Source organism: Limanda limanda, chromosome 10 (genome assembly GCF_963576545.1).
Source record: "Limanda limanda chromosome 10, fLimLim1.1, whole genome shotgun sequence".
Lineage (NCBI taxonomy): Eukaryota > Metazoa > Chordata > Actinopteri > Pleuronectiformes > Pleuronectidae > Limanda > Limanda limanda.
Genome location: NC_083645.1, coordinates 5,270,186 through 5,291,156, shown reverse-complemented (window position 1 = coordinate 5,291,156; position 20,971 = coordinate 5,270,186). Strand labels below are relative to the sequence as shown.

Sequence of the window (20,971 nt, the reverse complement as noted above, 5' to 3'; positions counted from 1 at the left end):
AGTCTGATCTTGAAAACCAATCTTCTTTCTGTGAACAGAGGGAAGGGTTGGAAAACAAGATCAAACAAATACATATGAATCGGGGTAGCTGTTTTAGGCCACGCCCCTATCAGATTACAGGAAGTGGGTCTCTGTGGCACAATTGGTTAGCGCGTTCGGCTGTTAACCGAAAGGATGGTGGTTCAAGCCCACCCAGGGACGCATGTGCTTTTATAGAAGCGGTAGTTTGATCTTGAAAACCAATCTTCTTTCTGTGAACATAGGGAAGGGTTGGAACGCCATATGGTGAAACTCATGGAGCAAGCAGGCAACGAAATAGACAGCATTATTCACCTGTTCTTTCAAGAAGTCCTTAGTTATCTATTTTTAATTAGAAAAATCCAGCAGGAGACTTTAAGAACCCTGTGTATTGACAAGCTTTATTTGTAAATGTAATATGCAAAACCAGATCAAACAAATCCATGTAAATCGGGGTAGCTGTCTTAGGCCACTCCCCTATCAGACAAAAGTAAGGGGTCTCTGTGGCGCAATTGGTTAGCGCGTTCGGCTGTTAACCGAAAGGATGGTGGTTCAAGCCCACCCAGGGACGCATGTGCTTTCATGACATAGGTAGTCTGATCTTGCAAACCAATCTTCTTTCTGTAAACAGAGGGAAGGGTTGGAAAACAAGATCAAACAAATACATATAAATCGGGGTAGCTGTCTTAGGCCACGCCCCTATCAGATTACAGGAAGTGGGTCTCTGTGGCGCAATTGGTTAGCGTGTTCGGCTGTTAACCGAAAGGATGGTGGTTCAAGCCCACCCAGGGACGCGTGTGCTTTTATAGAATAGTTAGTTTGATCTTGAAAACTAATATTCTTTCTGTGAACATAGGGAAGGGTTGGAAAAACATATGATGAAACTCATGGAACAACAAGGCAGCGAAATAGACAGCATTTTACACCTGTTCTTTCAAGAAGTCCTTAGTTATCTATTTTTAATTACAAAAATCCAGCAGGACACTTTAAGAAGCTTCTGTATTGACAAGCTTTGATTTAAAATGCAATATGCAAAACGAGATCAAACAAATCCATATAAATCGGGGTAGCTGTCTTAGGCCACTCCCCTATCAGACAAAAGTAAGGGGTCTCTGTGGCGCAATTGGTTAGCGCGTTCGGCTGTTAACTGAAAGGATGGTGGTTCAAGCCCACCCAGGGACGCATGTGCTTTCATGACATAGGTAGTCTGATTTTGAAAACCAATCTTCTTTCTGTGAACAGAGGGAAGGGTTGGAAAACTGTATGATGAAACTCACGCGTTCGGCTGTTAACCGAAAGGATGGTGGTTCAAGCCCACCCAGGGACGCATGTGCTTTCATGACATAGGTAGTCTGATCTTGAAAACTAATCTTCTTTCTGTGAACATAGGGAAGGGTTGGAAAAACATATGATGAAACTCATGGAACAACAAGGCAGCGAAATAGACAGCATTTTACACCTGTTCTTTCAAGAAGTCCTTAGTTATCTATTTTTAATTACAAAAATCCAGCAGGACACTTTAAGAAGCTTCTGTATTGACAAGCTTTGATTTAAAATGCAATATGCAAAACGAGATCAAACAAATCCATATAAATCGGGGTAGCTGTCTTAGGCCACTCCCCTATCAGACAAAAGTAAGGGGTCTCTGTGGCGCAATTGGTTAGCGCGTTCGGCTGTTAACTGAAAGGATGGTGGTTCAAGCCCACCCAGGGACGCATGTGCTTTCATGACATAGGTAGTCTGATTTTGAAAACCAATCTTCTTTCTGTGAACAGAGGGAAGGGTTGGAAAACTGTATGATGAAACTCACGCGTTCGGCTGTTAACCGAAAGGATGGTGGTTCAAGCCCACCCAGGGACGCATGTGCTTTCATGACATAGGTAGTCTGATCTTGAAAACTAATCTTCTTTCTGTGAACATAGGGAAGGGTTGGAAAAACATATGATGAAACTCATGGAACAACAAGGCAGCGAAATAGACAGCATTTCACACCTGTTCTTTGAAAAAGTCCTTAGTTATCTATTTTTAATTAGAAAAATCCAGCAGGACACTTTAAGAAGCTTCTGTATTGACAAGCTTTGATTGAAAATGCAATATGCAAAACGAGATCAAACAAATCCATATAAATCGGGGTAGCTGTCTTAGGCCACTCCCCTATCAGACAAAAGTAAGGGGTCTCTGTGGCGCAATTGGTTAGCACGTTCGGCTGTTAACCGAAAGGATGGTGGTTCAAGCCCACCCAGGGACGCATGTGCTTTCATGACATAGGTAGTCTGATCTTGCAAACCAATCTTCTTTCTGTGAACAGAGGGAAGGGTTGGAAAACAAGATCAAACAAATACATATAAATCGGGGTAGCTGTCTTAGGCCACGCCCCTATCAGATTACAGGAAGTGGGTCTCTGTGGCGCAATTGGTTAGCGCGTTCGGCTGTTAACCGAAAGGATGTTGGTTCAAGCCCACCCAGGGACGCATGTGCTTTTATAAAATAGTTAGTTTGATCTTGAAAACTAATCTTCTTTCTGTGAACATAGGGAAGGGTTGGAAAACAAGATCAAACAAATACATATAAATCGGGGTAGCTGTCTTAGGCCACGCCCCTATCAGATTACAGGAAGGAGGTCTCTGTGGTGCAATTGGTTAGTGCGTTCGGCTGTTAACCGAAAGGATGGTGGTTCAAGCCCACCCAGGGACGCATGTGCTTTTATAGAATAGTTAGTTTGATCTTGAAAACCAATCTTCTTTCTGTGACCATAGGGAAAGGTTGGAAAACCGTACGATGAAAATCATCGAACAAGCAGGCAACGAAATAGACAGCATTATACACCTGTTCTTTCAAGAAGTCCTTAGTTATCAATTTTTAATTAGAATAAGCCAGCAGGAGACATTAATAGCCTTCTGTTTTGACAAGCTTTGTTTGAAAATGCAATATGCAAAACGAGATCAAACAAATACATATAAATCAGGGTAGCTGTCTTAGGCCACTCCCCTATCAGACAAAAGTAAGGGTTTTCTGTGGCGCAATTGGTTAGCGCATTCGGCTGTTAACCGAAAGGATGGTGGTTCAAGCCCATCCAGGGACGCATGTGCTTTCATGACATAGGTAGTCTGATCTTGAAAACCAATCTTCTTTCTGTGAACAGAGGGAAGGGTTGGAAAACAAGATCAAACAAATACATATGAATCGGGGTAGCTGTTTTAGGCCACGCCCCTATCAGATTACAGGAAGTGGGTCTCTGTGGCACAATTGGTTAGCGCGTTCGGCTGTTAACCGAAAGGATGGTGGTTCAAGCCCACCCAGGGACGCATGTGCTTTTATAGAAGCGGTAGTTTGATCTTGAAAACCAATCTTCTTTCTGTGAACATAGGGAAGGGTTGGAACGCCATATGGTGAAACTCATGGAGCAAGCAGGCAACGAAATAGACAGCATTATACACCTGTTCTTTCAAGAAGTCCTTAGTTATCTATTTTTAATTAGAAAAATCCAGCAGGAGACTTTAAGAACCCTGTGTATTGACAAGCTTTATTTGTAAATGTAATATGCAAAACCAGATCAAACAAATCCATGTAAATCGGGGTAGCTGTCTTAGGCCACTCCCCTATCAGACAAAAGTAAGGGGTCTCTGTGGCGCAATTGGTTAGCGCGTTCGGCTGTTAACCGAAAGGATGGTGGTTCAAGCCCACCCAGGGATGCATGTGCTTTCATGACATAGGTAGTCTGATCTTGCAAACCAATCTTCTTTCTGTGAACAGAGGGAAGGGTTGGAAAACAAGATCAAACAAATACATATAAATCGGGGTAGCTGTCTTAGGCCACGCCCCTATCAGATTACAGGAAGTGGGTCTCTGTGGCGCAATTGGATAGCGTGTTCGGCTGTTAACCGAAAGGATGGTGGTTCAAGCCCACCCAGGGACGCGTGTGCTTTTATAGAATAGTTAGTTTGATCTTGAAAACTAATCTTCTTTCTGTGAACATAGGGAAGGGTTGGAAAAACATATGATGAAAGTCATGGAACAACAAGGCAGCGAAATAGACAGCATTTTACACCTGTTCTTTCAAGAAGTCCTTAGTTATCTATTTTTAATTAGAAAAATCCAGCAGGACACTTTAAGAAGCTTCTGTATTGACAAGCTTTGATTTAAAATGCAATATGCAAAACGAGATCAAACAAATCCATATAAATCGGGGTAGCTGTCTTAGGCCACTCCCCTATCAGACAAAAGTAAGGGGTCTCTGTGGCGCAATTGGTTAGCGCGTTCGGCTGTTAACCGAAAGGATGGTGGTTCAAGCCCACCCAGGGACGCATGTGCTTTCATGACATAGGTAGTCTGATCTTGAAAACTAATCTTCTTTCTGTGAACATAGGGAAGGGTTGGAAAAACATATGATGAAACTCATGGAACAACAAGGCAGCGAAATAGACAGCATTTCACACCTGTTCTTTGAAAAAGTCCTTAGTTATCTATTTTTAATTAGAAAAATCCAGCAGGACACTTTAAGAAGCTTCTGTATTGACAAGCTTTGATTGAAAATGCAATATGCAAAACGAGATCAAACAAATCCATATAAATCGGGGTAGCTGTCTTAGGCCACTCCCCTATCAGACAAAAGTAAGGGGTCTCTGTGGCGCAATTGGTTAGTGCGTTCGGCTGTTAACCAAAAGGATGGTGGTTCAAGCCCACCCAGGGACGCATGTGCTTTCATGACATAGGTAGTCTGATCTTGCAAACCAATCTTCTTTCTGCGAACAGAGGGAAGGGTTGGAAAACAAGATCAAACAAATACATATAAATCAGGGTAGCTGTCTTAGGCCACGCCCCTATCAGATTACAGGAAGTGGGTCTCTGTGGCGCAATTGGTTAGTGCGTTCGGCTGTTAACCGAAAGGATGGTGGTTCAAGCCCACCCAGGGACGCATGTGCTTCCATGACATAGGTAGTCTGATTTTGAAAACCAATCTTCTTTCTGTGAACAGAGGGAAGGGTTGGAAAACTGTATGATGAAACTCACGGAACAAGCAGGCAACGAAATAGACAGCATTATACACCTGTTCTTTCAAGAAGTCCTTAGTTATCTATTTTTAATTAGAAAAATCCAGTAGGAGACTTTAACAAGCTTCTGCATTGACAAGCTTTATTTGTAAATGCAATGTGCAAAACGAGATCAAACAAATCCATATAAATCGGGTTAGCTGTCTTAGGCCACGCCCCTATCAGATTAAAGGAAGGAGGTCTCTGTGACGCAATTGGTTAGCGCGTTCGGCTGTTAACCGAAAGGATGGTGGTTCAAGCCCACCCAGGGACGCATGTGCTTTCATGACATAGGTAGTCTGATCTTGCAAACCAATCTTCTTTCTGTGAACAGAGGGAAGGGTTGGAAAACAAGATCAAACAAATACATATAAATCAGGGTAGCTGTCTTAGGCCACGCCCCTATCAGATTACAGGAAGTGGGTCTCTGTGGCGCAATTGGTTAGCGCGTTCGGCTGTTAACCGAAAGGATGTTGGTTCAAGCCCACCCAGGGACGCATGTGCTTTTATAAAATAGTTAGTTTGATCTTGAAAACTAATCTTCTTTCTGTGAACATAGGGAAGGGTTGGAAAACAAGATCAAACAAATACATATAAATCGGGGTAGCTGTCTTAGGCCACGCCCCTATCAGATTACAGGAAGGAGGTCTCTGTGGTGCAATTGGTTAGCGCGTTCGGCTGTTAACCGAAAGGATGGTGGTTCAAGCCCACCCAGGGACGCATGTGCTTTTATAGAATAGAATAGTTAGTTTGATCTTGAAAACCAATCTTCTTTCTGTGACCATAGGGAAAGGTTGGAAAACCGTACGATGAAACTCATGGAACAAGCAGGCAACGAAATAGACAGCATTATACACCTGTTCTTTCAAGAAGTCCTTAGTTATCAATTTTTAATTAGAATAAGCCAGCAGGAGACATTAATAGCCTTCTGTTTTGACAAGCTTTGTTTGAAAATGCAATATGCAAAACGAGATCAAACAAATCCATATAAATCAGGGTAGCTGTCTTAGGCCACTCCCCTATCAGACAAAAGTAAGGGTTTTCTGTGGCGCAATTGGTTAGTGCATTCGGCTGTTAACCGAAAGGATGGTGGTTCAAGCCCACCCAGGGACGCATGTGCTTTCATGACATAGGTAGTCTGATCTTGAAAACCAATCTTCTTTCTGTGAACAGAGGGAAGGGTTGGAAAACAAGATCAAACAAATACATATAAATCGGGGTAGCTGTTTTAGGCCACGCCCCTATCAGATTACAGGAAGTGGGTCTCTGTGGCACAATTGGTTAGCGCGTTCGGCTGTTAACCGAAAGGATGGTGGTTCAAGCCCATCCAGGGACGCATGTGCTTTTATAGAATAGTTAGTTTGATCTTGAAAACTAATCTTCTTTCTGTGAACATAGGGAAGGGTTGGAAAAACATATGATGAAACTCATGGAACAACAAGGCAGCGAAATAGACAGCATTTCACACCTGTTCTTTCAAGAAGTCCTTAGTTATCTATTTTTAATTAGAAAAATCCAGCAGGACACGTTAAGAAGCTTCTGTATTGACAAGCTTTTATTTAAAATGCAATATGCAAAACGAGATCAAACAAATCCATATAAATCGGGGTAGCTGTGTTAGGCCACTCCCCTATCAGACAAAAGTAAGGGGTCTCTGTGGCGCAATTGGTTAGCGTGTTCGGCTGTTAACCGAAAGGATGGTGGTTCAAGCCCACCCAGGGACGCGTGTGCTTTTATAGAATAGTTAGTTTGATCTTGAAAACTAATATTCTTTCTGTGAACATAGGGAAGGGTTGGAAAAACATATGATGAAACTCATGGAACAACAAGGCAGCGAAATAGACAGCATTTTACACCTGTTCTTTCAAGAAGTCCTTAGTTATCTATTTTTAATTACAAAAATCCAGCAGGACACTTTAAGAAGCTTCTGTATTGACAAGCTTTGATTTAAAATGCAATATGCAAAACGAGATCAAACAAATCCATATAAATCGGGGTAGCTGTCTTAGGCCACTCCCCTATCAGACAAAAGTAAGGGGTCTCTGTGGCGCAATTGGTTAGCGCGTTCGGCTGTTAACTGAAAGGATGGTAGTTCAAGCCCACCCAGGGACGCATGTGCTTTCATGACATAGGTAGTCTGATTTTGAAAACCAATCTTCTTTCTGTGAACAGAGGGAAGGGTTGGAAAACTGTATGATGAAACTCACGCGTTCGGCTGTTAACCGAAAGGATGGTGGTTCAAGCCCACCCAGGGACGCATGTGCTTTCATGACATAGGTAGTCTGATCTTGAAAACTAATCTTCTTTCTGTGAACATAGGGAAGGGTTGGAAAAACATATGATGAAACTCATGGAACAACAAGGCAGCGAAATAGACAGCATTTTACACCTGTTCTTTCAAGAAGTCCTTAGTTATCTATTTTTAATTAGAAAAATCCAGCAGGACACTTTAAGAAGCTTCTGTATTGACAAGCTTTGATTGAAAATGCAATATGCAAAACGAGATCAAACAAATCCATATAAATCGGGGTAGCTGTCTTAGGCCACTCCCCTATCAGACAAAAGTAAGGGGTCTCTGTGGCGCAATTGGTTAGTGCGTTCGGCTGTTAACCAAAAGGATGGTGGTTCAAGCCCACCCAGGGACGCATGTGCTTTCATGACATAGGTAGTCTGATCTTGCAAACCAATCTTCTTTCTGCAAACAGAGGGAAGGGTTGGAATACAAGATCAAACAAATACATATAAATCGGGGTAGCTGTCTTAGGCCACGCCCCTATCAGATTACAGGAAGTGGGTCTCTGTGGCGCAATTGGTTAGCGCGTTCGGCTGTTAACCGAAAGGGTGGTGGTTCAAGCCCACCCAGGGACGCATGTGCTTTTATAGAAGCGGTAGTTTGATCTTGAAAACCAATCTTCTTTCTGTGAACATAGGGAAGGGTTGGAACGCCATATGGTGAAACTCATGGAGCAAGCAGGCAACGAAATAGACAGCATTATACACCTGTTCTTTCAAGAAGTCCTTAGTTATCTATTTTTAATTAGAAAAATCCAGCAGGAGACTTTAAGAACCCTGTGTATTGACAAGCTTTATTTGTAAATGTAATATGCAAAACCAGATCAAACAAATCCATGTAAATCGGGGTAGCTGTCTTAGGCCACTCCCCTATCAGACAAAAGTAAGTGGTCTCTGTGGCGCAATTGGTTAGCGCGTTCGGCTGTTAACCGAAAGGATGGTGGTTCAAGCCCACCCAGGGACGCATGTGCTTTCATGACATAGGTAGTCTGATCTTGCAAACCAATCTTCTTTCTGTAAACAGAGGGAAGGGTTGGAAAACAAGATCAAACAAATACATATAAATCGGGGTAGCTGTCTTAGGCCACGCCCCTATCAGATTACAGGAAGTGGGTCTCTGTGGCGCAATTGGTTAGCGCGTTCGGCTGTTAACCGAAAGGATGGTGGTTCAAGCCCACCCAGGGACGCATGTGCTTTTATAGAATAGTTAGTTTGATCTTGAAAACTAATCTTCTTTCTGTGAACATAGGGAAGGGTTGGAAAAACATATGATGAAACTCATGGAACAACAAGGCAGCGAAATAGACAGCCTTTTACACCTGTTCTTTCAAGAAGTCCTTAGTTATCTATTTTTAATTAGAAAAATCCAGCAGGACACTTTAAGAAGCTTCTGTATTGACAAGCTTTGATTAAAAATGCAATATGCAAAACGAGATCAAACAAATCCATATAAATCGGGTTAGCTGTCTTAGGCCACGCCCCTATCAGATTACAGGAAGTGGGTCTCCGTGGCGCAATTGGTTAGCGCGTTCGGCTGTTAACCGAAAGGATGGTGGTTCAAGCCCACCCAGGGACGCATGTGCTTTCATGACATAGGTAGTCTGATCTTGCAAACCAATCTTCTTTCTGTGAACAGAGGGAAGGGTTGGAAAACAAGATCAAACAAATACATATAAATCGGGGTAGCTGTTTTAGGCCACGCCCCTATCAGATTACAGGAAGTGGGTCTCTGTGGCGCAATTGGTTGGCGCGTTCGGCTGTTAACCGAAAGGATGGTGGTTTAAGCCCACCCATGGACGCATGTGCTTTCATGACATAAGTAGTCTGATTTTGAAAACCATTCTTCTTTCTGTGAACAGAGGTAAGGGTTGGAAAACTGTATGATGAAACTCACGGAACAAGCAGGCAACGAAATAGACAGCATTATACACCTGTTCTTTCAAGAAGTCCTTAGTTATCTATTTTTAATTAGAAAAATCCAGTAGGAGACTTTAACAAGCTTCTGCATTGACAAGCTTTATTTGTAAATGCAATATGCAAAACGAGATCAAACAAATCCATATAAATCGGGGTAGCTGTCTTAGGCCACGCCCCTATCAGATTACAGGAAGGGGGTCTCTGTGGGGCAATTGGTTAGCGAGTTCAGCTGTTAACTGAAAGGATGGTGGTTCAAGCCCACCCAGGGACTCATCTGCTTTTATAGAAGCGGTAGTTTGATCTTGAAAACCAATCTTCTTTCTGTGAACATAGGGAAGGGTTGGAACGCCATATGGTGAAACTCATGGAGCAAGCAGGCAACGAAATAGACAGCATTATACACCTGTTCTTTCAAGAAGTCCTTAGTTATCTATTTTTAATTAGAAAAATCCAGCAGGAGACTTTAAGAACCCTGTGTATTGACAAGCTTTATTTGTAAATGTAATATGCAAAACCAGATCAAACAAATCCATGTAAATCGGGGTAGCTGTCTTAGGCCACTCCCCTATCAGACAAAAGTAAGGGGTCTCTGTGGCGCAATTGGTTAGCTCGTTCGGCTGTTAACCGAAAGGATGGTGGTTCAAGCCCACCCAGGGACGCATGTGCTTTTATAGAATAGTTAGTTTGATCTTGAAAACTAATCTTCTTTCTGTGAACATAGGGAAGGGTTGGAAAAACATATGATAAAACTCATGGAACAACAAGGCAGCGAAATAGACAGCATTTTACACCTGTTCTTTCAAGAAGTCCTTAGTTATCTATTTTTAATTAGAAAAATCCAGTAGGAGACTTTAACAAGCTTCTGCATTGACAAGCTTTATTTGTAAATGCAATATGCAAAACGAGATCAAACAAATCCATATAAATCGGGTTAGCTGTCTTAGGCCACGCCCCTATCAGATTAAAGGAAGGAGGTCTCTGTGACGCAATTGGTTAGCGCGTTCGGCTGTTAACCGAAAGGATGGTGGTTCAAGCCCACCCAGGGACGCATGTGCTTTCATGACATAGGTAGTCTGATCTTGCAAACCAATCTTCTTTCTGTGAACAGAGGGAAGGGTTGGAAAAACATATGATGAAACTCATGGAACAACAAGGCAGCGAAATAGACAGCCTTTTACACCTGTTCTTTCAAGAAGTCCTTAGTTATCTATTTTTAATTAGAAAAATCCAGCAGGACACTTTAAGAAGCTTCTGTATTGACAAGCTTTTATTTAAAATGCAATATGCAAAACGAGATCAAACAAATCCATATAAATCGGGGTAGCTGTGTTAGGCCACTCCCCTATCAGACAAAAGTAAGGGGTCTCTGTGGCGCAATTGGTTGGCGCGTTCGGCTGTTAACCGAAAGGATGGTGGTTCAAGCCCACCCATGGACGCATGTGCTTTCATGACATAAGTAGTCTGATTTTGAAAACCATTCTTCTTTCTGTGAACAGAGGGAAGGGTTGGAAAACAAGATCAAACAAATACATATGAATCGGGGTAGCTGTATTAGGCCACGCCCCTATCAGATTACAGGAAGTGGGTCTCTGTGGCACAATTGGTTAGCGCGTTCGGCTGTTAACCGAAAGGATGGTGGTTCAAGCCCACCCAGGGACGCATGTGCTTTTATAGAATAGTTAGTTTGATCTTGAAAACTAATCTTCTTTCTGTGAACATAGGGAAGGGTTGGAAAAACATATGATAAAACTCATGGAACAACAAGGCAGCGAAATAGACAGCATTTTACACCTGTTCTTTCAAGAAGTCCTTAGTTATCTATTTTTAATTAGAAAAATCCAGCAGGAGACTTTAAGAACCCTGTGTATTGACAAGCTTTATTTGTAAATGTAATATGCAAAACCAGATCAAACAAATCCATGTAAATCGGGGTAGCTGTCTTAGGCCACTCCCCTATCAGACAAAAGTAAGGGGTCTCTGTGGCGCAATTGGTTAGCTCGTTCGGCTGTTAACCGAAAGGATGGTGGTTCAAGCCCACCCAGGGACGCATGTGCTTTTATAGAATAGTTAGTTTGATCTTGAAAACTAATCTTCTTTCTGTGAACATAGGGAAGGGTTGGAAAAACATATGATAAAACTCATGGAACAACAAGGCAGCGAAATAGACAGCACTTTACACCTGTTCTTTCAAGAAGTCCTTAGTTATCTATTTTTAATTAGAAAAATCCAGTAGGAGACTTTAACAAGCTTCTGCATTGACAAGCTTTATTTGTAAATGCAATATGCAAAACGAGATCAAACAAATCCATATAAATCGGGTTAGCTGTCTTAGGCCACGCCCCTATCAGATTAAAGGAAGGAGGTCTCTGTGACGCAATTGGTTAGCGCGTTCGGCTGTTAACCGAAAGGATGGTGGTTCAAGCCCACCCAGGGACGCATGTGCTTTCATGACATAGGTAGTCTGATCTTGCAAACCAATCTTCTTTCTGTGAACAGAGGGAAGGGTTGGAAAAACATATGATGAAACTCATGGAACAACAAGGCAGCGAAATAGACAGCCTTTTACACCTGTTCTTTCAAGAAGTCCTTAGTTATCTATTTTTAATTAGAAAAATCCAGCAGGACACTTTAAGAAGCTTCTGTATTGACAAGCTTTGATTAAAAATGCAATATGCAAAACGAGATCAAACAAATCCATATAAATCGGGTTAGCTGTCTTAGGCCACGCCCCTATCAGATTACAGGAAGTAGGTCTCTGTGGCGCAATTGGTTAGCGCGTTCGGCTGTTAACTGAAAGGATGTTGGTTCAAGCCCACCCAGGGACGCATGTGCTTTTATAAAATAGTTAGTTTGATCTTGAAAACTAATCTTCTTTCTGTGAACATAGGGAAGGGTTGGAAAACAAGATCAAACAAATACATATAAATCGGGGTAGCTGTCTTAGGCCACGCCCCTATCAGATTACAGGAAGGAGGTCTCTGTGGTGCAATTGGTTAGCGCGTTCGGCTGTTAACCGAAAGGATGGTGGTTCAAGCCCACCCAGGGACGCATGTGCTTTTATAGAATAGTTAGTTTGATCTTGAAAACCAATCTTCTTTCTGTGACCATAGGGAAAGGTTGGAAAACCGTACGATGAAAATCATGGAACAAGCAGGCAACGAAATAGACAGCATTATACACCTGTTCTTTCAAGAAGTCCTTAGTTATCAATTTTTAATTAGAATAAGCCAGCAGGAGACATTAATAGCCTTCTGTTTTGACAAGCTTTGTTTGAAAATGCAATATGCAAAACGAGATCAAACAAATACATATAAATCAGGGTAGCTGTCTTAGGCCACTCCCCTATCAGACAAAAGTAAGGGTTTTCTGTGGCGCAATTGGTTAGCGCATTCGGCTGTTAACCGAAAGGATGGTGGTTCAAGCCCATCCAGGGACGCATGTGCTTTCATGACATAGGTAGTCTGATCTTGAAAACCAATCTTCTTTCTGTGAACAGAGGGAAGGGTTGGAAAACAAGATCAAACAAATACATATGAATCGGGGTAGCTGTTTTAGGCCACGCCCCTATCAGATTACAGGAAGTGGATCTCTGTGGCACAATTGGTTAGCGCGTTCGGCTGTTAACCGAAAGGATGGTGGTTCAAGCCCACCCAGGGACGCATGTGCTTTTATAGAAGCGGTAGTTTGATCTTGAAAACCAATCTTCTTTCTGTGAACATAGGGAAGGGTTGGAACGCCATATGGTGAAACTCATGGAGCAAGCAGGCAACGAAATAGACAGCATTATTCACCTGTTCTTTCAAGAAGTCCTTAGTTATCTATTTTTAATTAGAAAAATCCAGCAGGAGACTTTAAGAACCCTGTGTATTGACAAGCTTTATTTGTAAATGTAATATGCAAAACCAGATCAAACAAATCCATGTAAATCGGGGTAGCTGTCTTAGGCCACTCCCCTATCAGACAAAAGTAAGGGGTCTCTGTGGCGCAATTGGTTAGCGCGTTCGGCTGTTAACCGAAAGGATGGTGGTTCAAGCCCACCCAGGGACGCATGTGCTTTCATGACATAGGTAGTCTGATCTTGCAAACCAATCTTCTTTCTGTAAACAGAGGGAAGGGTTGGAAAACAAGATCAAACAAATACATATAAATCGGGGTAGCTGTCTTAGGCCACGCCCCTATCAGATTACAGGAAGTGGGTCTCTGTGGCGCAATTGGTTAGCGTGTTCGGCTGTTAACCGAAAGGATGGTGGTTCAAGCCCACCCAGGGACGCGTGTGCTTTTATAGAATAGTTAGTTTGATCTTGAAAACTAATATTCTTTCTGTGAACATAGGGAAGGGTTGGAAAAACATATGATGAAACTCATGGAACAACAAGGCAGCGAAATAGACAGCATTTTACACCTGTTCTTTCAAGAAGTCCTTAGTTATCTATTTTTAATTACAAAAATCCAGCAGGACACTTTAAGAAGCTTCTGTATTGACAAGCTTTGATTTAAAATGCAATATGCAAAACGAGATCAAACAAATCCATATAAATCGGGGTAGCTGTCTTAGGCCACTCCCCTATCAGACAAAAGTAAGGGGTCTCTGTGGCGCAATTGGTTAGCGCGTTCGGCTGTTAACTGAAAGGATGGTGGTTCAAGCCCACCCAGGGACGCATGTGCTTTCATGACATAGGTAGTCTGATTTTGAAAACCAATCTTCTTTCTGTGAACAGAGGGAAGGGTTGGAAAACTGTATGATGAAACTCACGCGTTCGGCTGTTAACCGAAAGGATGGTGGTTCAAGCCCACCCAGGGACGCATGTGCTTTCATGACATAGGTAGTCTGATCTTGAAAACTAATCTTCTTTCTGTGAACATAGGGAAGGGTTGGAAAAACATATGATGAAACTCATGGAACAACAAGGCAGCGAAATAGACAGCATTTTACACCTGTTCTTTCAAGAAGTCCTTAGTTATCTATTTTTAATTAGAAAAATCCAGCAGGACACTTTAAGAAGCTTCTGTATTGACAAGCTTTGATTGAAAATGCAATATGCAAAACGAGATCAAACAAATCCATATAAATCGGGGTAGCTGTCTTAGGCCACTCCCCTATCAGACAAAAGTAAGGGGTCTCTGTGGCGCAATTGGTTAGTGCGTTCGGCTGTTAACCAAAAGGATGGTGGTTCAAGCCCACCCAGGGACGCATGTGCTTTCATGACATAGGTAGTCTGATCTTGCAAACCAATCTTCTTTCTGCAAACAGAGGGAAGGGTTGGAATACAAGATCAAACAAATACATATAAATCGGGGTAGCTGTCTTAGGCCACGCCCCTATCAGATTACAGGAAGTGGGTCTCTGTGGCGCAATTGGTTAGCGCGTTCGGCTGTTAACCGAAAGGATGGTGGTTCAAGCCCACCCAGGGACGCATGTGCTTTTATAGAAGCGGTAGTTTGATCTTGAAAACCAATCTTCTTTCTGTGAACATAGGGAAGGGTTGGAACGCCATATGGTGAAACTCATGGAGCAAGCAGGCAACGAAATAGACAGCATTATACACCTGTTCTTTCAAGAAGTCCTTAGTTATCTATTTTTAATTAGAAAAATCCAGCAGGAGACTTTAAGAACCCTGTGTATTGACAAGCTTTATTTGTAAATGTAATATGCAAAACCAGATCAAACAAATCCATGTAAATCGGGGTAGCTGTCTTAGGCCACTCCCCTATCAGACAAAAGTAAGGGGTCTCTGTGGCGCAATTGGTTAGCGCGTTCGGCTGTTAACCGAAAGGATGGTGGTTCAAGCCCACCCAGGGACGCATGTGCTTTCATGACATAGGTAGTCTGATCTTGCAAACCAATCTTCTTTCTGTAAACAGAGGGAAGGGTTGGAAAACAAGATCAAACAAATACATATAAATCGGGGTAGCTGTCTTAGGCCACGCCCCTATCAGATTACAGGAAGTGGGTCTCTGTGGCGCAATTGGTTAGCGTGTTCGGCTGTTAACCGAAAGGATGGTGGTTCAAGCTTACCCAGGGACGCGTGTGCTTTTATAGAATAGTTAGTTTGATCTTGAAAACTAATATTCTTTCTGTGAACATAGGGAAGGGTTGGAAAAACATATGATGAAACTCATGGAACAACAAGGCAGCGAAATAGACAGCATTTTACACCTGTTCTTTCAAGAAGACCTTAGTTATCTATTTTTAATTACAAAAATCCAGCAGGACACTTTAAGAAGCTTCTGTATTGACAAGCTTTGATTTAAAATGCAATATGCAAAACGAGATCAAACAAATCCATATAAATCGGGGTAGCTGTCTTAGGCCACTCCCCTATCAGACAAAAGTAAGGGGTCTCTGTGGCGCAATTGGTTAGCGCGTTCGGCTGTTAACTGAAAGGATGGTGGTTCAAGCCCACCCAGGGACGCATGTGCTTTCATGACATAGGTAGTCTGATCTTGCAAACCAATCTTCTTTCTGCAAACAGAGGGAAGGGTTGGAAAACAAGATCAAACAAATACATATAAATCGGGGTAGCTGTCTTAGGCCACGCCCCTATCAGATTACAGGAAGTGGGTCTCTGTGGCGCAATTGGTTAGCGCGTTCGGCTGTTAACCGAAAGGATGGTGGTTCAAGCCCACCCAGGGACGCATGTGCTTTTATAGAATAGTTAGTTTGATCTTGAAAACTAATCTTCTTTCTGTGAACATAGGGAAGGGTTGGAAAAACATATGATGAAACTCATGGAACAACAAGGCAGCGAAATAGACAGCCTTTTACACCTGTTCTTTCAAGAAGTCCTTAGTTATCTATTTTTAATTAGAAAAATCCAGCAGGACACTTTAAGAAGCTTCTGTATTGACAAGCTTTGATTAAAAATGCAATATGCAAAACGAGATCAAACAAATCCATATAAATCGGGGTAGCTGTCTTAGGCCACTCCTCTATCAGACAAAAGTAAGGGGTCTCTGTGGCGCAATTGGTTAGCGAGTTCGGCTGTTTACCGAAAGGATGGTGGTTCAAGCCCACCCAGGGACGCATGTGCTTCCATGACATAGGTAGTCTGATTTTGAAAACCAATCTTCTTTCTGTGAACAGAGGGAAGGGTTGGAAAACTGTATGATGAATCTCACGGAACAAGCAGGCAACGAAATAGACAGCATTATACACCTGTTCTTTCAAGAAGTCCTTAGTTATCTATTTTTAATTAGAAAAATCCAGTAGGAGACTTTAACAAGCTTCTGCATTGACAAGCTTTATTTGTAAATGCAATGTGCAAAACGAGATCAAACAAATCCATATAAATCGGGTTAGCTGTCTTAGGCCACGCCCCTATCAGATTAAAGGAAGGAGGTCTCTGTGACGCAATTGGTTAGCGCGTTCGGCTGTTAACCGAAAGGATGGTGGTTCAAGCCCACCCAGGGACGCATGTGCTTTCATGACATAGGTAGTCTGATCTTGCAAACCAATCTTCTTTCTGTGAACAGAGGGAAGGGTTGGAAAACAAGATCAAACAAATACATATAAATCGGGGTAGCTGTCTTAGGCCACGCCCCTATCAGATTACAGGAAGTGGGTCTCTGTGGCGCAATTGGTTAGCGCGTTCGGCTGTTAACCGAAAGGATGGTGGTTCAAGCCCACCCAGGGACGCATGTGCTTTTATAGAATAGTTAGTTTGATCTTGAAAACTAATCTTCTTTCTGTGAACATAGGGAAGGGTTGGAAAAACATGATGAAACTCATGGAACAACAAGGCAGCGAAATAGACAGCATTTTACACCTGTTCTTTCAAGAAGTCCTTAGTTATCTATTTTTAATTACAAAAATCCAGCAGGACACTTTAAGAAGCTTCTGTATTGACAAGCTTTGATTTAAAATGCAATATGCAAAACGAGATCAAACAAATCCATATAAATCGGGGTAGCTGTCTTAGGCCACTCCCCTATCAGACAAAAGTAAGGGGTCTCTGTGGCGCAATTGGTTAGCGCGTTCGGCTGTTAACTGAAAGGATGGTGGTTCAAGCCCACCCAGGGACGCATGTGCTTTCATGACATAGGTAGTCTGATTTTGAAAACCAATCTTCTTTCTGTGAACAGAGGGAAGGGTTGGAAAACTGTATGATGAAACTCACGCGTTCGGCTGTTAACCGAAAGGATGGTGGTTCAAGCCCACCCAGGGACGCATGTGCTTTCATGACATAGGTAGTCTGATCTTGAAAACTAATCTTCTTTCTGTGAACATAGGGAAGGGTTGGAAAAACATATGATGAAACTCATGGAACAACAAGGCAGCGAAATAGACAGCATTTCACACCTGTTCTTTGAAAAAGTCCTTAGTTATCTATTTTTAATTAGAAAAATCCAGCAGGACACTTTAAGAAGCTTCTGTATTGACAAGCTTTGATTAAAAATGCAATATGCAAAACGAGATCAAACAAATCCATATAAATCGGGGTAGCTGTCTTAGGCCACTCCTCTATCAGACAAAAGTAAGGGGTCTCTGTGGCGCAATTGGTTAGCGAGTTCGGCTGTTTACCGAAAGGATGGTGGTTCAAGCCCACCCAGGGACGCATGTGCTTCCATGACATAGGTAGTCTGATTTTGAAAACCAATCTTCTTTCTGTGAACAGAGGGAAGGGTTGGAAAACTGTATGATGAATCTCACGGAACAAGCAGGCAACGAAATAGACAGCATTATACACCTGTTCTTTCAAGAAGTCCTTAGTTATCTATTTTTAATTAGAAAAATCCAGTAGGAGACTTTAACAAGCTTCTGCATTGACAAGCTTTATTTGTAAATGCAATGTGCAAAACGAGATCAAACAAATCCATATAAATCGGGTTAGCTGTCTTAGGCCACGCCCCTATCAGATTAAAGGAAGGAGGTCTCTGTGACGCAATTGGTTAGCGCGTTCGGCTGTTAACCGAAAGGATGGTGGTTCAAGCCCACCCAGGGACGCATGTGCTTTCATGACATAGGTAGTCTGATCTTGCAAACCAATCTTCTTTCTGTGAACAGAGGGAAGGGTTGGAAAACAAGATCAAACAAATACATATAAATCGGGGTAGCTGTCTTAGGCCACGCCCCTATCAGATTACAGGAAGTGGGTCTCTGTGGCGCAATTGGTTAGCGCGTTCGGCTGTTAACCGAAAGGATGGTGGTTCAAGCCCACCCAGGGACGCATGTGCTTTTATAGAATAGTTAGTTTGATCTTGAAAACTAATCTTCTTTCTGTGAACATAGGGAAGGGTTGGAAAAACATATGATGAAACTCATGGAACAACAAGGCAGCGAAATAGACAGCATTTTACACCTGTTCTTTCAAGAAGTCCTTAGTTATCTATTTTTAATTACAAAAATCCAGCAGGACACTTTAAGAAGCTTCTGTATTGACAAGCTTTGATTTAAAATGCAATATGCAAAACGAGATCAAACAAATCCATATAAATCGGGGTAGCTGTCTTAGGCCACTCCCCTATCAGACAAAAGTAAGGGGTCTCTGTGGCGCAATTGGTTAGCGCGTTCGGCTGTTAACTGAAAGGATGGTGGTTCAAGCCCACCCAGGGACGCATGTGCTTTCATGACATAGGTAGTCTGATTTTGAAAACCAATCTTCTTTCTGTGAACAGAGGGAAGGGTTGGAAAACTGTATGATGAAACTCACGCGTTCGGCTGTTAACCGAAAGGATGGTGGTTCAAGCCCACCCAGGGACGCATGTGCTTTCATGACATAGGTAGTCTGATCTTGAAAACTAATCTTCTTTCTGTGAACATAGGGAAGGGTTGGAAAAACATATGATGAAACTCATGGAACAACAAGGCAGCGAAATAGACAGCATTTCACACCTGTTCTTTGAAAAAGTCCTTAGTTATCTATTTTTAATTAGAAAAATCCAGCAGGACACTTTAAGAAGCTTCTGTATTGACAAGCTTTGATTGAAAATGCAATATGCAAAACGAGATCAAACAAATCCATATAAATCGGGGTAGCTGTCTTAGGCCACTCCCCTATCAGACAAAAGTAAGGGGTCTCTGTGGCGCAATTGGTTAGTGCGTTCGGCTGTTAACCAAAAGGATGGTGGTTCAAGCCCACCCAGGGACGCATGTGCTTTCATGACATAGGTAGTCTGATCTTGCAAACCAATCTTCTTTCTGTGAACAGAGGGAAGGGTTGGAAAACTGTATGATGAATCTCACGGAACAAGCAGGCAACGAAATAGACAGCATTATACACCTGTTCTTTCAAGAAGTCCTTAGTTATCTATTTTTAATTAGAAAAATCCAGTAGGAGACTATAACAAGCTTCTGCATTGACAAGCTTTATTTGTAAATGCAATGTGCAAAACGAGATCAAACAAATCCATATAAATCGGGTTAGCTGTCTTAGGCCACGCCCCTATCAGATTAAAGGAAGGAGGTCTCTGTGACGCAATTGGTTAGCGCGTTCGGCTGTTAACCGAAAGGATGGTGGTTCAAGCCCACCCAGGGACGCATGTGCTTTCATGACATAGGTAGTCTGATCTTGCAAACCAATCTTCTTTCTGTGAACAGAGGGAAGGGTTGGAAAACAAGATCAAACAAATACATATAAATCGGGGTAGCTGTCTTAGGCCACGCCCCTATCAGATTACAGGAAGTGGGTCTCTGTGGCGCAATTGGTTAGCGCGTTCGGCTGTTAACCGAAAGGATGTTGGTTCAAGCCCACCCAGGGACGCATGTGCTTTTATAAAATAGTTAGTTTGATCTTGAAAACTAATCTTCTTTCTGTGAACATAGGGAAGGGTTGGAAAACAAGATCAAACAAATACATATAAATCGGCGTAGCTGTCTTAGGCCACGCCCCTATCAGATTACAGGAAGGAGGTCTCTGTGGTGCAATTTGTTAGCGCGTTCGGCTGTTAACCGAAAGGATGGTGGTTCAAGCCCACCCAGGGACGCATGTGCTTTTATAGAATAGAATAGTTAGTTTCATCTTGAAAACCAATCTTCTTTCTGTGACCATAGGGAAAGGTTGGAAAACCGTACGATGAAACTCATGGAACAAGCAGGCAACGAAATAGACAGCATTATACACCTGTTCTTTCAAGAAGTCCTTAGTTATCAATTTTTAATTAGAATAAGCCAGCAGGAGACATTAATAGCCTTCTGTTTTGACAAGCTTTGTTTGAAAATGCAATATGCAAAACGAGATCAAACAAATCCATATAAATCAGGGTAGCTGTCTTAGGCCACTCCCCTATCAGACAAAAGTAAGGGGTCTCTGTGGCGCAATTGGTTAGCTCGTTCGGCTGTTAACCAAAAGGATGGTGGTTCAAGCCCACCCAGGGACGCATGTGCTTTTATAGAATAGTTAGTTTGATCTTGAAAACTAATCTTCTTTCTGTGAACATAGGGAAGGGTTGGAAAAACATATGATGAAACTCATGGAACAACAAGGCAGCGAAATAGACAGCATTTCACACCTGTTCTTTCAAGAAGTCCTTAGTTATCTATTTTTAATTAGAAAAATCCAGCAGGACACTTTAAGAAGCTTCTGTATTGACAAGCTTTGATTGAAAATGCAATATGCAAAACGAGATCAAACAAATCCATATAAATCGGGGTAGCTGTCTTAGGCCACTCCCCTATCAGACAAAAGTAAGGGGTATCTGTGGCGCAATTGGTTAGCACGTTCGGCTGTTAACCGAAAGGATGGTGGTTCAAGCCCACCCAGGGACGCATGTGCTTT

The 20,971-nt window shown here is 42.3% G+C and overlaps 21 non-coding genes across 21 annotated transcripts; all 21 read left to right on the top strand.

The window, feature by feature from the left end:
• Positions 1-515: 515 nt before the first annotated feature.
• Positions 516-589, top strand: trnan-guu (transfer RNA asparagine (anticodon GUU)). The gene has a single exon. It is a non-coding gene; the product is annotated as a tRNA-Asn (tRNA).
• A 149-nt stretch (positions 590-738) lies between these two features.
• trnan-guu (transfer RNA asparagine (anticodon GUU)) lies at positions 739-812 on the top strand. Its single transcript has one exon. It is a non-coding gene; the product is annotated as a tRNA-Asn (tRNA).
• Positions 813-1,126: 314 nt separating this feature from the next.
• Positions 1,127-1,200, top strand: trnan-guu (transfer RNA asparagine (anticodon GUU)). Its single transcript has one exon. It is a non-coding gene; the product is annotated as a tRNA-Asn (tRNA).
• Positions 1,201-1,659: 459 nt separating this feature from the next.
• Positions 1,660-1,733, top strand: trnan-guu (transfer RNA asparagine (anticodon GUU)). The gene has a single exon. It is a non-coding gene; the product is annotated as a tRNA-Asn (tRNA).
• A 1,904-nt stretch (positions 1,734-3,637) lies between these two features.
• Positions 3,638-3,711, top strand: trnan-guu (transfer RNA asparagine (anticodon GUU)). The gene has a single exon. It is a non-coding gene; the product is annotated as a tRNA-Asn (tRNA).
• Positions 3,712-4,248: 537 nt separating this feature from the next.
• Positions 4,249-4,322, top strand: trnan-guu (transfer RNA asparagine (anticodon GUU)). The gene has a single exon. It is a non-coding gene; the product is annotated as a tRNA-Asn (tRNA).
• Positions 4,323-6,698: 2,376 nt separating this feature from the next.
• On the top strand, positions 6,699-6,772 carry trnan-guu (transfer RNA asparagine (anticodon GUU)). Its single transcript has one exon. It is a non-coding gene; the product is annotated as a tRNA-Asn (tRNA).
• A 1,070-nt stretch (positions 6,773-7,842) lies between these two features.
• trnan-guu (transfer RNA asparagine (anticodon GUU)) lies at positions 7,843-7,916 on the top strand. Its single transcript has one exon. It is a non-coding gene; the product is annotated as a tRNA-Asn (tRNA).
• A 314-nt stretch (positions 7,917-8,230) lies between these two features.
• Positions 8,231-8,304, top strand: trnan-guu (transfer RNA asparagine (anticodon GUU)). The gene has a single exon. It is a non-coding gene; the product is annotated as a tRNA-Asn (tRNA).
• A 149-nt stretch (positions 8,305-8,453) lies between these two features.
• trnan-guu (transfer RNA asparagine (anticodon GUU)) lies at positions 8,454-8,527 on the top strand. Its single transcript has one exon. It is a non-coding gene; the product is annotated as a tRNA-Asn (tRNA).
• A 4,703-nt stretch (positions 8,528-13,230) lies between these two features.
• Positions 13,231-13,304, top strand: trnan-guu (transfer RNA asparagine (anticodon GUU)). The gene has a single exon. It is a non-coding gene; the product is annotated as a tRNA-Asn (tRNA).
• A 149-nt stretch (positions 13,305-13,453) lies between these two features.
• trnan-guu (transfer RNA asparagine (anticodon GUU)) lies at positions 13,454-13,527 on the top strand. Its single transcript has one exon. It is a non-coding gene; the product is annotated as a tRNA-Asn (tRNA).
• Positions 13,528-13,841: 314 nt separating this feature from the next.
• Positions 13,842-13,915, top strand: trnan-guu (transfer RNA asparagine (anticodon GUU)). The gene has a single exon. It is a non-coding gene; the product is annotated as a tRNA-Asn (tRNA).
• Positions 13,916-14,597: 682 nt separating this feature from the next.
• Positions 14,598-14,671, top strand: trnan-guu (transfer RNA asparagine (anticodon GUU)). The gene has a single exon. It is a non-coding gene; the product is annotated as a tRNA-Asn (tRNA).
• Positions 14,672-14,985: 314 nt separating this feature from the next.
• On the top strand, positions 14,986-15,059 carry trnan-guu (transfer RNA asparagine (anticodon GUU)). The gene has a single exon. It is a non-coding gene; the product is annotated as a tRNA-Asn (tRNA).
• Positions 15,060-15,596: 537 nt separating this feature from the next.
• trnan-guu (transfer RNA asparagine (anticodon GUU)) lies at positions 15,597-15,670 on the top strand. The gene has a single exon. It is a non-coding gene; the product is annotated as a tRNA-Asn (tRNA).
• A 149-nt stretch (positions 15,671-15,819) lies between these two features.
• On the top strand, positions 15,820-15,893 carry trnan-guu (transfer RNA asparagine (anticodon GUU)). Its single transcript has one exon. It is a non-coding gene; the product is annotated as a tRNA-Asn (tRNA).
• Positions 15,894-16,819: 926 nt separating this feature from the next.
• On the top strand, positions 16,820-16,893 carry trnan-guu (transfer RNA asparagine (anticodon GUU)). The gene has a single exon. It is a non-coding gene; the product is annotated as a tRNA-Asn (tRNA).
• A 312-nt stretch (positions 16,894-17,205) lies between these two features.
• Positions 17,206-17,279, top strand: trnan-guu (transfer RNA asparagine (anticodon GUU)). The gene has a single exon. It is a non-coding gene; the product is annotated as a tRNA-Asn (tRNA).
• A 1,071-nt stretch (positions 17,280-18,350) lies between these two features.
• trnan-guu (transfer RNA asparagine (anticodon GUU)) lies at positions 18,351-18,424 on the top strand. Its single transcript has one exon. It is a non-coding gene; the product is annotated as a tRNA-Asn (tRNA).
• A 314-nt stretch (positions 18,425-18,738) lies between these two features.
• Positions 18,739-18,812, top strand: trnan-guu (transfer RNA asparagine (anticodon GUU)). Its single transcript has one exon. It is a non-coding gene; the product is annotated as a tRNA-Asn (tRNA).
• The last annotated feature ends 2,159 nt before the right edge of the window (positions 18,813-20,971 follow it).